At 45.0% G+C, this 13660-nt stretch overlaps 1 protein-coding gene across 1 annotated transcript in view; it reads left to right on the plus strand.

The window, feature by feature from the left end:
- LOC115191206 (beta-1,3-N-acetylglucosaminyltransferase manic fringe-like) overlaps positions 1-561 on the plus strand; it is a 25449-nt gene extending 24888 nt beyond the window's left edge. The window contains exon 8 of the mRNA XM_029749146.1: positions 1-561. This exon is cut by the window's left edge and continues 123 nt beyond it. The gene's annotated coding sequence lies outside the window, so the exon portion shown is untranslated.
- Positions 562-13660: the final 13099 nt, after the last annotated feature.

Consider the following 13660-nt stretch of genomic DNA (forward strand, 5'->3'; position numbering starts at 1 on the left):
CTGGGTACGTCTCAATGATCTCTCTTTTCTCCTGAAGTGTACACTCGTTTACTATTTCCAACAAATCTAAAAGTGATGGGTTGGTGGATGTATGGGCTACGTCTCCTTACGTCTTACCCCAGTCATTTACTTGGAAATCAGTGTACAAACTTTGGGAGCAAGGAGAGATAATTGGGACACAGCCCTGGTTTTACATGGAATAACAGGGACTACAAGCACTAGTCTGGTGCAGAATGCAGCGTGCACTTCCTGTAACCAATCTACTTATTCTAGGAGTTCTATGAGTCCTCCAGAGACCTTAACAAGACAGCACTTGCGTCATTAATTGGAGGTGTGTATATTTTTTGAACAGAGACCAAAAGAAATATGAATATATTTTGTACTTTTTTTTAATAGATTTGTATAACTTCTTATGATGAACTCTGGTGAAATTCACTGCTGTAAAATATCCGCCGTTTTTTGAATCTGTTCTGTTATGACTGCAAAAATGTTTTGAAATTGTTGGAAAGACATGTTTTTTTAAACACCTTGTTTAACTTTAAAAGTGTATTTACGTCCCAGTCTGAGCTGTCTGTACATAGTTCCTGGTTTCTGCAAAGCCTGAAAGAATCATCATGGTTTATACAGTCTTGAAGAAGAGGTGTGTGGAGCTGCTTTGTGTGTACTGGAGATACAGTGTGTGTGTGTGTGTGTGAGACAAGGAGAGTGTGTCAAACGGACAAGCAGAGAAGCAGAGAAATTATATAAAAATATATATTACCGTAATCTCCGGACTATAAGCCGCTACTTTTTTCCCAGGCTTTGAACCTCGCGGCTTAAACAAAAACCCATTCTGTGACGTGCTCAGTTTTTTGGCGGCATGAAGCTTTCATTAGACCAATGAAATTGCCGAACGGGTTAAGGTCAAACAACTTTTTGGTTTACTGTTTAGATTAAATCGAGCGCTCTCAAACTTCCCATCATTCTGATTACGGTAGTCATTTTGTCACCCTCATCATGGCAAAGACACGGAGAAATGCATATGATGCAGCTTTCAAGTTGAAGGCGATTGATCTGGCTGTTGGAAAAGGAAATAGAGCTGCTGCACGGGAGCTTGGTCTTAATGAGTCGATGATAAGACGTTGGAAACAGCAGCGTGAGGAATTGACTCGGAGCAAAAAGACAACTAAAGCTTACTGCTAATTTTTTATTTTTTGTTACAAGCCGTGTTTCGTTAAAGCCTATTTATTTTTGTTACAAGCCATGTTTAGTTAAAGCCTATTTATTTTTGTTACAAGCCGTGTTTCGTTAAAGCCTGTGTAAAGTTCATTTGTTTCAATGTACCGGTAGGCACCTGCGGCTTATAGACATGTGCGGCTTATTTATGTTCAAAATATATATTTTTTTTTAATTCAGTGGGTGCGGATTATATTCAGGTGCGCTCAATAGTCCGGAAATTACGGTACTAGTATTCTTTTTTTAAATGATGCTCAGATCATGAGGCCAGAGGCAATTGCCTCTTCTGCCTAATGGTAAGTCTGCCATGACAGACGGCACACACTACAACCACTTCAGATTCAGTGAGGCTATGAGCAATGATTTATGCCAGTGTGTGTGATGTGTGTATGTGATGTAATGTGATGTGTATGTGTGTGTGTGTGTTGTGATGTGTGTGTATGTGATGTGATGTGATGTGATGTGAGTGTGTGATGTGGTGTGTTTGTGTGTATGTGATGTGATGTGGTGTGTTTGTGTGTATGTGATGTGATGTGGTGTGTTTGTGTATGTATGTGATGTGATGTGGTGTGTTTGTGTGTGTGTGTATGTGATGTGGTGTGTTTGTGTGTATGTGATGTGTGTGTGTGTGTGTGTGTGTCTCATATGAAGGACAGTGAGTAGATCTGAACTACAGATGACAGGTGTGATTCGCTGGGTCGTAGCGGTTCAGGATTCTCAGAGGACTGAGAGGGATACAGGGAATCGGTGAAGGGTTAAAAAAGATTGGGAATTGTGATTGACAGTCTGTGTGTGTTCTCAGTGTGTGTATTCTCTGTGTGTCTGTCTCCAGTGGTGCATGGACACCTCTCTTCCCCATGTTCTCCCAGAGGTATACACAGAAACAGTGAGCAGTGTACTCAACCGTCACCTCAAGGCCACACACTCGCTGTGTGTGTGTGTAAATGTATCTCTGTGTATGTTTGTGTGTGTTAATGTGTGTGTGTGTGTGTGTGTGTATAGGTTTGTGTGTGTGTGTGTGTGACTTAGTGTTTGTGTGTAGTTCTGTGTGCTAATGTGTGTGTTTGTGTGTGTGTATGTTTGTGTGTGTGTTAGTGTGTATCTCCTTGTTTCTGTGTGTGTGTGTTAGTGTGTGTGTGTGTATCTCTGTGTGTGTATCTCTCTGTGTGTGTATCTCTGTGTGTGTGTGTGTGTGTGTGTGTGTGTGTGTGTGTGTGTGTGTGTGTGTTAGCGTGTGTTAATATGTGTATCTTTCTGTGTGTGTGTGTGTGTGTGTTTGTGTTAATATGTGTATCTCTCTGTTTCTGTGTGTGTGTGTTAATATGTGTATCTCTCTGTTCCTGTGTGTGTGTTTCACCAAGGAGAAGGGACTTACTCTCCACAGTATGACTCATATCCTCTCTGGTCTCAGAGGTGGCGTGACATCATGACAGTCCTGTGTAGCTCAGTTGGTAGATCATGGTGCTTGCAATGCCAGGGTTGTGGGTTTGATTCCCACAGGGGACCAGTATGAAAATGTATGCACTCACTACTGTAAGTAACTCTGGATAACAGCATCTGCTAAATGACTACAGTGTAAAATGTTAGGAACTGAACCAAGTGTGTGTGTGTGATGCAGAGAGATACTGTAAAATGTGTGTACTGGTACTCTATAAAAGGCAGGGATTGGTCCACCGTAGGGATGAAATGGACCCAGGCTGTGATAGTTGGAGTGTAGCACTCACTGTTGTGTTTGTGTTGCTCTCAGCGCTGCAGTTTCATCTTCTGTCCGTCTCGTAAAACCGCTATACAGGATTCTGAAAGGTTGTCAGGGAGAGAATAGAGTTGCCCTGGGTCTCAACAAAGCCAATGTTCCATTTGAGACCTCGCTAGACCTTTCTACATCCCCCGGCTGAGCGGAGTGTGTCTGGAGAAAATGACTCAACGAAGATATTCTCATCTCTTAGTATTTGTGTATCCACTGACCCTAACTAACACCCTAACTACCCACAATTCCAAGCCTAAACTGTTGTTTAAAGAAGAATGGGGAACAAGACAGAATGGGACATTCTTTGCACACATTTGTTTATATCCCTGTTTGTGAGCATTTGCCAAGATAATCCATCCACCTGACAGGTGTGGCATATCAAGAAGCTGATTAAACAGCATGATCATTACCCATGTGGACCTTCTGCTGGGGACAATAAAAGGCCACTCTAAAATGTGCAGTTTTGTTACACAACACAATTCCACAGACATCTCATGTTGAGGGAGCGTGCTAATTGGCATGCTGACTGCAGTAATGTCCACCAGAGCTGTTGCCAGATAATTATATGTTAATTCTTTATTTACAATAAGCCGCCTCTAAAATCGTTTTAGAGAATTTGGCAGTACATCCAACCGGCCTCACAACCGCAGACCACGTGTAACCAGCCCAGGACCTCCACATCCGGCTTCTTCACCAGCGGGGTCGTCTGAGACCAGCCACCATGTCAGCTGATGAAACTGAGTTTGCACATCTGAAGAATTTCTGCACAAACTGTCAGAAACCATCTCAGGGAAGCTGATCTGCGTGCTCGTCATCCTCACCAGGGTCTTGACCTGACTGCAGTTCAGCATCGTAACCAACTTCAGTGGGCACATGCCCCCCTTCGATGACCACTGGCCCGGTGGAGAAGTGTGCTCTTCATGGATGAATCCCGGTTTCAACTGTACCAGGCAGATGGCAGACAGCATGTATGGTGTTGTGTGGGCGAGCAGTTTGCTGATGTCAACATTGTGAACAGAGTGTCCCATGGTGGTGGTGGGGTTATGGTATGGACAGGCATAAGCTACGGACAACTAACACAATTACATTTTATTGATGGAAATTTGGATGTACAGAGATACCGTTGTCGAGGCCCATTGTCGTGCCATTCATTCATCCGCCGCCATCATGTTTCAACCTGATAATGCACAGCCCCATGTCGCAATGATCTATACACAATTCCTGGAAGCTGAAAATGTCCCAGTTCTTCCATGGCCTGCATACTCACCAGACATGTCACCCATTCAGCATGTTTGGGATGCTCTGGATCGATGTATACGACAACTTGTTCCAGTTCCAACCAATATCCAGAAACTTAACACAGCTATTGAAGAGGAGTGGGACAACATTCCACAGGCCACAATCAACAGCCTGATCAACTCTATGCAAAGGAGATGTGTCACGCTGCATGAGGCAAATGGTGGTCACACCAGATACTGATCCATGCCCCTACCTTTTTTTAAGGTATCTGTGACCAACGGGTGCATCTCTGTATTCCCAGTCATGTGAAATCCATAAATCAGGACCTAATGAATTTATTTCAATTGACAGATTTCCTTTTCCTTATATGAACTATAACAGTAAAATCTTTGAAATTGTTGCATGTTGCGTTTATGTTTTTGTTCAGTGTACATTGCTTTGGCAATGTAAACATATTTTTCCCATGCCATTAAAGCCCTTTGAATAGAATTGAATTGAGAAAGAGAGGGAGATTAGAGCATGAGAGAGCGAGAGAAGAGACCAAGAGTGGAAGAGCATAGGATGAGTGCTCAGAAATATACCACAAAGAAACTGACAGAAAACTAAAAGTGGGAAACTTAGTCTAGATTGGCTCATTCAAACCACATCCAGACAGAGTTTTGTTCAATTCGAGAGTTTACCATAGTGACACACATGTACTGTAGCTGGTGGGGTCCATTGGAGCAGAGGAGAAGTTGTGACTATTTGTAGTTTTAATAAACAAAAAATAGACAGCTATATTAAAGAAAGATTCATTTACAGTAGGTGTTCTTTCTGAGATAGACCTCCTCATTGGCTAAATACTGTAACTAGGTAACTTAGTCCAGCTTGAGGAGTGGCACATCAGACTCATCTGGACTGGCAGAGAAAGTGCTGTCAAGTGGAGAGGTTGCCATAGTGACACATGTAGCTGGTGTGCTCCAGTAGAGTGGGGAAGAAGAGGGGAGAGGAGAGAGAAAATAGAGAAGAGAAGGGAGAAAAGGAGAAGAGAGAAGAGAGGAAAGGAGAGGAGAGATGGAGAAAAGGAGAAGAGAGAAGAGAGAAAAGGAGATGAGAGATGGAGAAAAGGAGAAGAGAGAAGAGAGGAAAGGAGAGGAGAGATGGAGAAAAGGAGAAGAGAGAAGAGAGAAAAGGAGAGAAGGGAGAAAAGGAGAGGAGTCAGTAGCGAGAAGAGCCATTGACTCATCAACGAGTGAGCTGTTAACTTCATTGAGATGGTCATTGACTGATGGGTGCATGGTTTGTGTGTGCGCGTGTGTGTGAGAGAGAAAGTTTTTGTGGTCAAACTTGTGTGTGTGTGTGTCAGAGAGAGAAATAGCGAGACGGAGAGGTTGTGTGCTGCACTAAGGGAGATGGAGAGTCCTTTTAGAGATTGCTGCTGGCTAGTTCAGTGCTATCCAAAGCTGCTTTATTAGGCTGGGGGGAGTATGTATGTGTGTGGGGTGTGTGTGCGTATTGTCCTCCCTTTATTAGGTTCCAACTCAACAACCCTCACTGCTACTTCCATGGAGACAGCACAGCGCTGTGGCCCTGCTGGGGCTCTCTCTCTCTCTCTACCGCTCTCTCTCTCTTTCTCTCTACCTCTCTCGCTCTCTTTCTCCCTACCTCTCTACCTCTACCTCCCTCCGCCATCTCACAAACACAGATTTTGAAAATACACTATATATACAAATGTATATACAAAGAATCGAGCACACAGCCATGCAATCTCCATAGACAAACATTGGCAGTAGAATGGTCCGTACTGAAGAGCTCAGTGACTTTCAACATGGCACCGTCATAAGATGCCACCCTTCCAACAAGTCACTTCGTCAAATTTCTACCCTACTAGATCTGCCCTGGTCAACTGTAAGTGCTGTTATTGTGAAGTGGAAACGTCTAGGAGCAACAACGGCTCCACTGCAAAGTGGTAGGCCACACAAGCTCACAAAACGGTACCGCCAAGTGCTTAAGCGTGTAAAAATCATCTGTCCTTGGCAGTGGCGATTTTAGCAAGTAAATCTTGGTGGGGCAAACAAAACCAAAAAATGTGGGATGCATGTCATCAAAGCCACTACACATCACTAAACAGTATATTAATTGCACTATAACGGTTACAAACAGTGCCCAAAACTGTTAGTCCCAACAGCAGTCCCAACACCTTACCACTGCTACATTCGATAATTACATTTCTCTAAAACAGGTTATAGGCTACATGTGCACCACCAAGTCAGAACAGTAGGCGGAATTAAGAGGGGAAAATAGACCAAATTATTAGGCTGAGGCACAGATACGTTTTATCTTACATTTTTCTCCATTATTTCTCTTCATATGACAAGGATTTGCCAGTAGATTGTCGACTTGATTCATGATGATGACTGCTAGCGAAGATTTTGAAAGTATTATGTTGACATCAGTCCAATCAAAGCTACTGTAGATATAATGTGATTTGATGTGATTTTATCTGTGGCCAATGACCTTGAGCCTTCTTGGATGAGCACTTCTAATGTAACTCTATGGCAGCACCCAAGGGGCTTGAATTGTCGAGCTCTACCCTTAGACTTGACGGTGACGTATTGTCCCCATGAGTGACAGAACACTGAGCCAATCACGGCGCAACTAGAGAAAGTTACCAACCCATACATTCCATATTTTCAGCTGGCTGCCCCACCACCACAGAGAGCACAGAGCTAGGCTGAAACACCTGCATTTTGGAGCTGCCTTATCAACAAAGCAAAAAGAGACCGTATATATATACTGCTCAAAAAAATAAAGGGAACACTTAAACAACACATCCTAGATCTGAATGAAATAAATAATCTTATTAAATACTTTTTTCTTTACATAGTTGAATGTGCTGACAACAAAATCACACAAAAATAATTAATGGAAATCCAATTTATCAACCCATGGAGGTCTGGATTTGGAGTCACACTCAAAATTAAAGTGGAAAACCACACTACAGGCTGATCCAACTTTGATGTCATGTCCTTAAAACAAGTCAAAATGAGGCTCAGTAGTGTGTGTGGCCTCCACGTGCCTATATGACCTCCTTACAATGCCTGGGCATGCTCCTGATGAGGTGGCGGATGGTCTCCTGAGGGATCTCCTCCTAGACCTGGAGTAAACCATCTGCCAACTCCTGGACAGTCTGTGGTACTACGTAGCGTTGGTGGATGGAGCGAGACATGATGTCCCAGAGGTGCTCAATTGGATTCAGGTCTGGGGAACGGGCGGGCCAGTCCATAGCATCAATGCCTTCCTCTTGCAGGAACTGCTGACACACTCCAGCCACATGAGGTCTAGCATTGTCTTGCATTAGGAGGAACCCAGGGCCAACCACACCAGCATATGGTCTCACAAGGGGTCTGAGGATCTCATCTCGGTACCTAATGGCAGTCAGGCTACCTCTGGCGAGCACATGGAGGGCTGTGCGGCCCCCCAAAGAAATGCCACCCCACACCATGACTGACCCACCGCCAAACCGGTCATGCTGGAGGATGTTGCAGGTAGCAGAACGTTCTCCACGGCGTCTCCAGACTCTGTCACGTCTGTCACGTGCTCAGTGTGAACCTGCTTTCATCTGTGAAGAGCACAGGGCGCCAGTGGCGAATTTGCCAATCTTGGTGTTCTATGGCAAATGCCAAACGTCCTGCACAGTGTTGGGCTGTAAGCCAACCCCGACCTGTGGACGTCGGGCCCTCATACCACCCTCATGGAGTCTGTTTCTGACCGTTTGAGCAGACACATGCACATTTGTGGCCTGCTGGAGGTCATTTTGCTCTGGCAGTGCTTCTCCTGCTCTTCCTTCCACAAAGGCGGAGGTAGCGGTCCTGCTGCTGGGTTGTTGCCCTCCTACGGCCTCCTCCACATCTCCTGATGTACTGGCCTGTCTCCTGGTAGCGCCTCCATGCTCTGGACACTATGCTGACAGACACAGCAAACCTTCTTGCCACAGCTCGCATTGATGTGCCATCCTGGATGAGCTGCACTACCTGAGCCACTTGTGTGGGTTGTAGACTCCGTCTCATGCTACCACTAGAGTGAAAGCACCGCCAGCATTCAAAGTGACCAAAACATCAGCCAGGAAGCATAGGAACTGAGAAGTGGTCTGTGGTCCCTACCTGCAGAACCACTCCTTTATTGGGGGTGTCTTGCTAATTGCCTATAATTTCCACCTGTTGTCTATTCCATTTGCACAACAGCATGTGAAATTTATTGTCAATCAGTGTTGCTTCCTAAGTGGACAGTTTGATTTCACAGAAGTGTGATTGACTTGGAGTTACATTGTGTTGTTTATGTGTTCCCTTTATTGTTTTGAGCAGTGTGTATTTATTTATTTATTTATTTGCTGGAATTGTGGGGCTCAAAACAGGTGGGGCTCTGCCCTGAATGACAGGTCGCCACTGGTCCTTGGTTGCAACACTCACTACCTAGTTCAAAACAGCATCTTGAAGCATTGTCAGCACAATAACTATTCGTTGGAAGCTTTATACAATGGATTTCAATGGCTAAGCAGCCGCAGACAAGCCTAAGATCACCATGTCCAATGCCAAGCGTCGGCTGGAGTGGTGTAAAGCTCGCCACCATCGGAGCAGTGGAAACGCGTTCTCTGGAGTGATGAATCACGCTTCACCATCTGGCAGTCCGACAGAGGAATTTGGATTTGGTGGATGCCAGGAGAACTCAACCTGCCCCAGTGCATAGTGATAACTATAAAGTTTGATGGAGTCATGGTTCTGGCTAGGCCCCTTAGTTCCAGTGAAGGGAAATCTTAACGCTACAGCATATAATGACATTCTAGACAATTCTGTGCTTCCAACTTTGCGGCAACAGTTTGGGGAAGGCTTTTTCCTGTTTCATCATGACAATGTCCCCGTGCACAAAGCGAGGTCCGTACAGAAATGGTTTCTCGAGATCGGTGTGAAAGAACTTGACTGGCCTGCACAGAGCTCTGACCTCAACCACATCGAACACCTTTGGGATGAATTGTAACACCGACTGTGAGCCAGGCCTAATCGCCCAACATCAGTACCTGACCTCACTAATGCTCTTGTGGCTGAATGAAAGCAAGTCCTCGCAGCAATGTTCCAACATCTAGTGGAAAGCTTTCCCAGGAGAGTGGAGGCTGTTATACCAGCAAAGGTGGTACTAACTCCATATTAATGCCTATGATTTTGGAATGAGATGTTCAATGAGCAGGTGTCTACATACTTTTGGTCATGTAGTGTAGAAGTAGGGACGTGTTCATGACTAAATAAACATACAAACACATTCTACATAAATATATGCACACAAAGATTGCATATATATTCATAGCCATGACTAACTATAAACATATGTCTACATACTGTACATACACACACACACACAACACTGATTGTGTAGGCAAGATTGGAGGAGAGAAAATGAGGCAATGAGTGAAGGAGCGATTACAAGAAAGAGGGGAGGGAACGAGATAGTGTGTTAGAGACTAAATGAACTCCCTGAGCCAGATGGGGAAGAGGGAGATTCTCCTTTTCTTTTTTATCTTCTTTTCATCAAAAAACTAAACAGACCGCCTTTTTCACCAGCTGTGAGGCCGCGATACCAGTACCAACCACCAGGGTGCAGCACCTTATCAATCAATCCAATGTAGCGCTATTAGTATACAATGGCGGCTATGCTCGAACAAGATAAACACATTCAAGGATGGGGCCTCCTAGTCAAAGAGTCAAGGCCGCAATTACCTTAGTGTGCAATATAGCGAGAGCGGTTCTTGGAATGTCTCTAGCTGGCTTGTGTGTTGAGAAAGCTAGAGAGAGAGAGAGAGAGAACAGGACGAAGGGTGTTGGGGAGGGAGAGCAAGAGAGAAAGAGAGAGAACAGGAAGATGGGTGGTAGGGAGCGAGAGAAAGAGAGAGGGTGTGTGTGACAGAGAGATAGAGGGATAGAAGGAGAGAAAGAGACAGAAAGAGAGATAGAGAGGAGAGAGAAAAAGAGAGAGAGAGTCCGGGGGAGATTGAGAGAAATAGAGAGAGAGGAGAGAGAAAGAGAGAGAGAGAGAGAGAAAGGAAGATAGAGGGATAAATTAGAGAAACAGAGAGAGGAGAGAGAGGGATAAATGAGAGAAACAGAGAGAGGAGAGAGAGGGATACATGAGAGAAACAGAGAGAGGAGAGAGAGGGATACATGAGAGAAACAGAGAGAGGAGAGAGGGGGACTGAGGGAGAGGAGAGCGGAAAAGAGAGAGAGAGAGGTTGGTGTGATGTGAGCTGAGAAAGGAGAACATCAAAAGGAAGTGAACTAACCGGCTCACATGGTTACCATGGCGCCCGTGCACCCCCAGCGGTGATGCACCCAAACACCTTTGAAGCTCCGAAGGAGGTTAGGAAGCTTCCATTTTGAGGTGCAGCTGACAGACTAACATGACATGGGGGATCGGATGGGGTGCATCTCAATAGTCTAACGTGGCTTCATCTCTCTCCTCATGTCCTCTCTTTCATCTGCAGTGATCTGATTGAATAGACAAAAACAAATCAAATTAAATCTCCTGTCTTTCAGATGGGTGAGAAGGAGAGAAGGTGAGAAGGAGAGAAGTGGAGACTGTAGGGGAAGGAGAGGAAGACACTTTTTTAAACTTTTGAGATGAACCCATAACCTACCTGTTGAAGCTGACACCTACACCACCCGATGTCACAGGAAGGCCAAAAAGATAATCGAGGAGAACAACCACTCGAGCCACTGCCTGTTCACCCCGCTATCATCCAGAAGGCGAGGTCAGTACAGGTGCATCAAAGCGGGGACCGAGAGACTGAAAAACAGCTTCTATCTCAAGGCCATCAGACTGTTAAATAGCATCACTAGCTGGCCTCCACCCAGTACCCTGCCCTGAACTTAGTCACTGTCACTAGCCGGCTACCACCCAGTTACTCAACCATACCCCTTAGAGGCTGCTGCCCTATGTACATAGACATGGACCACTGGTCATGTTAATAATGTTTACATACTGTTGTACCCATTTCATATGTTAATACACTGTATTCTAGTTAATGCCACTCCGACATTGCTCGTCCTAATATATTTATATATTTCTTAATTCCATTATTTTACTTTTAGATTAATGTGTAATGTTGTGAATTGTTAGATACTACTGCACTGTTGGAGCTAGGAACATAAGCATTTAGTTAGATATTACCTCACTGTTGGAGCTAGGAACATAAGCATTTAGTTAGATATTACCTCACTGTTGGAGCTAGGAACATAAGCATTTAGTTAGATATTACCTCACTGTTGGAGTTAGGAACATAAGCATTTAGTTAGATATTACCTCACTGTTGGAGCTAGGAACATAAGCGTTTAGTTAGATATTACCTCACTGTTGGAGCTAGGAACATAAGCATTTAGTTAGATATTACTTCACTGTTGGAGCTAGGAACATAAGCATTTAGTTAGATATTACCTCACTGTTGGAGCTAGGAACATAAGCATTTAGTTAGATATTACCTCACTGTTGGAGCTAGGAACATAAGCATTTAGTTAGATATTACCTCACTGTTGGAGCTAGGAAGATAAGCATTTAGTTAGATATTACCTCACTGTTGGAGCTAGGAACATAAGCATTTAGTTAGATATTACCTCACTGTTGGAGCTAGGAACATAAGCATTTAGTTAGATATTACTTCACTGTTGGAGCTAGGAACATAAGCATTTAGTTAGATATTACCTCACTGTTGGAGCTAGGAACATAAGCATTTAGTTAGATATTACCTCACTGTTGGAGCTAGGAACATAAGCATTTAGTTAGATATTACCTCACTGTTGGAGCTAGGAACATAAGCATTTCTCTACACCCACAATAACATCTGCTACATATGTGTATGTTACCACTAACATCTGCTACATATGTGTATGTTACCAATACAATTTGATTTAGTGAAGTTATATTTTTGGCAACCTGTGGCTGCATGCATCTCTAATTTGGATCCCTAATGGTTAAGTTTCATTTAGCAGGTCAGGAAGGCAGGCAGACGGGTAGAGACACAGGGCAGGAAGGCAGGCAGACGGGTAGAGACACAGGGCAGGAAGGCAGGCAGACGGGTAGAGACACAGGGCAGGAAGGCAGGCAGATGGGTAGAGGCACAGGGTAGGAAGGCAGGCAGACGGGTAGAGACACAGGGCAGGAAGGCAGGCAGACGGTTAGAGACACAGGGCAGGAAGGCAGGCAGACGGGTAGAGACACAGGTCAGGAAGGCAGGCAGACGGTTAGAGACACAGGGCAGGAAGGCAGGCAGACGGGTAGAGACACAGGGCAGGAAGGCAGGCAGACGGGTAGAGACATAGGGCAGGAAGGCAGGCAGACGGGTAGAGACACAGGTCAGGAAGGCAGGCAGACGGGTAGAGACACAGGTCAGGAAGGCAGGCAGACGGGTAGAGACACAGGTCAGGAAGGCAGGCAGACGGGTAGAGACACAGGTCAGGAAGGCAGGCAGACGGGTAGAGACACAGGTCAGGAAGGCAGACGGGTAGAGTCTCAGGGCAGGAAGGCTGGACTATCACTCCAAGATAATCCACTAACACCTACACACTACGCACTTGTGGAGATCTGAAAGGATTTGATTGGTATAAGCAATATGGTGAAACTTCCACCTAGCCTATCAGAGGTGAAACAGATAGACAGGTGAAACAGATGGACAGGTGAAACAGACAGACAGGTGAAACAGAGGGACAGGTGAAACAGAGGGACAGGTGAAACAGACGGACAGGTGAGACAGACGTTAAGGTGAAACAGACAGACAGACAGACAGACAGACAGACAGGTGAAACAGAGGGACAGGATAAACAGATAGACAGGTTAAATAGATAGACAGGTGAAACAGATGTACAGGTGAAACAGACGGACAGGTGAAACAGATGTACAGGTGAAACAGACGGACAGGTGAAACAGATGTACAGGTGAAACAGACGGACAGGTGAAACAGATGGACAGGTGAAACAGACGGACAGGTTAAACAGATAGACAGGTTAAACAGATAGACAGGTGAAACAGATAGACAGGTGAAACAGACGGACAGGTGAAACAGACGGACAGGTAAAACAGACGGACAGGTAAAACAGACAGACAGGTGAAACAGATGGACAGGTGAAACAGATGGACAGGTGCTACAGACGGACAGGTGATACAGACAGACAGGTGAAACAGAGGGACAGGTTAAACAGATGGACAGGTGAAACAGACGGACAGGTGAAACAGACGGACAGGTGAAACAGACGGACAGGTGAAACAGACGGACAGGTGAAACAGATGGACAGGTTAAAGAGACGGACAGGTAGAACAGACGGACAGGTGAAACAGACAGACAGGTGAAACAGACAGACAGGTGAAACAGACAGACAGGTGAAACAGACAGACAGGTGAAACAGACAGACAGGTGATACAGACGGACAGGTGATACAGACAGAC

The sequence above is a fragment of the Salmo trutta genome, unplaced genomic scaffold (genome assembly GCF_901001165.1).
Source record: "Salmo trutta unplaced genomic scaffold, fSalTru1.1, whole genome shotgun sequence".
Classification (NCBI taxonomy): Eukaryota; Metazoa; Chordata; class Actinopteri; order Salmoniformes; family Salmonidae; genus Salmo; species Salmo trutta.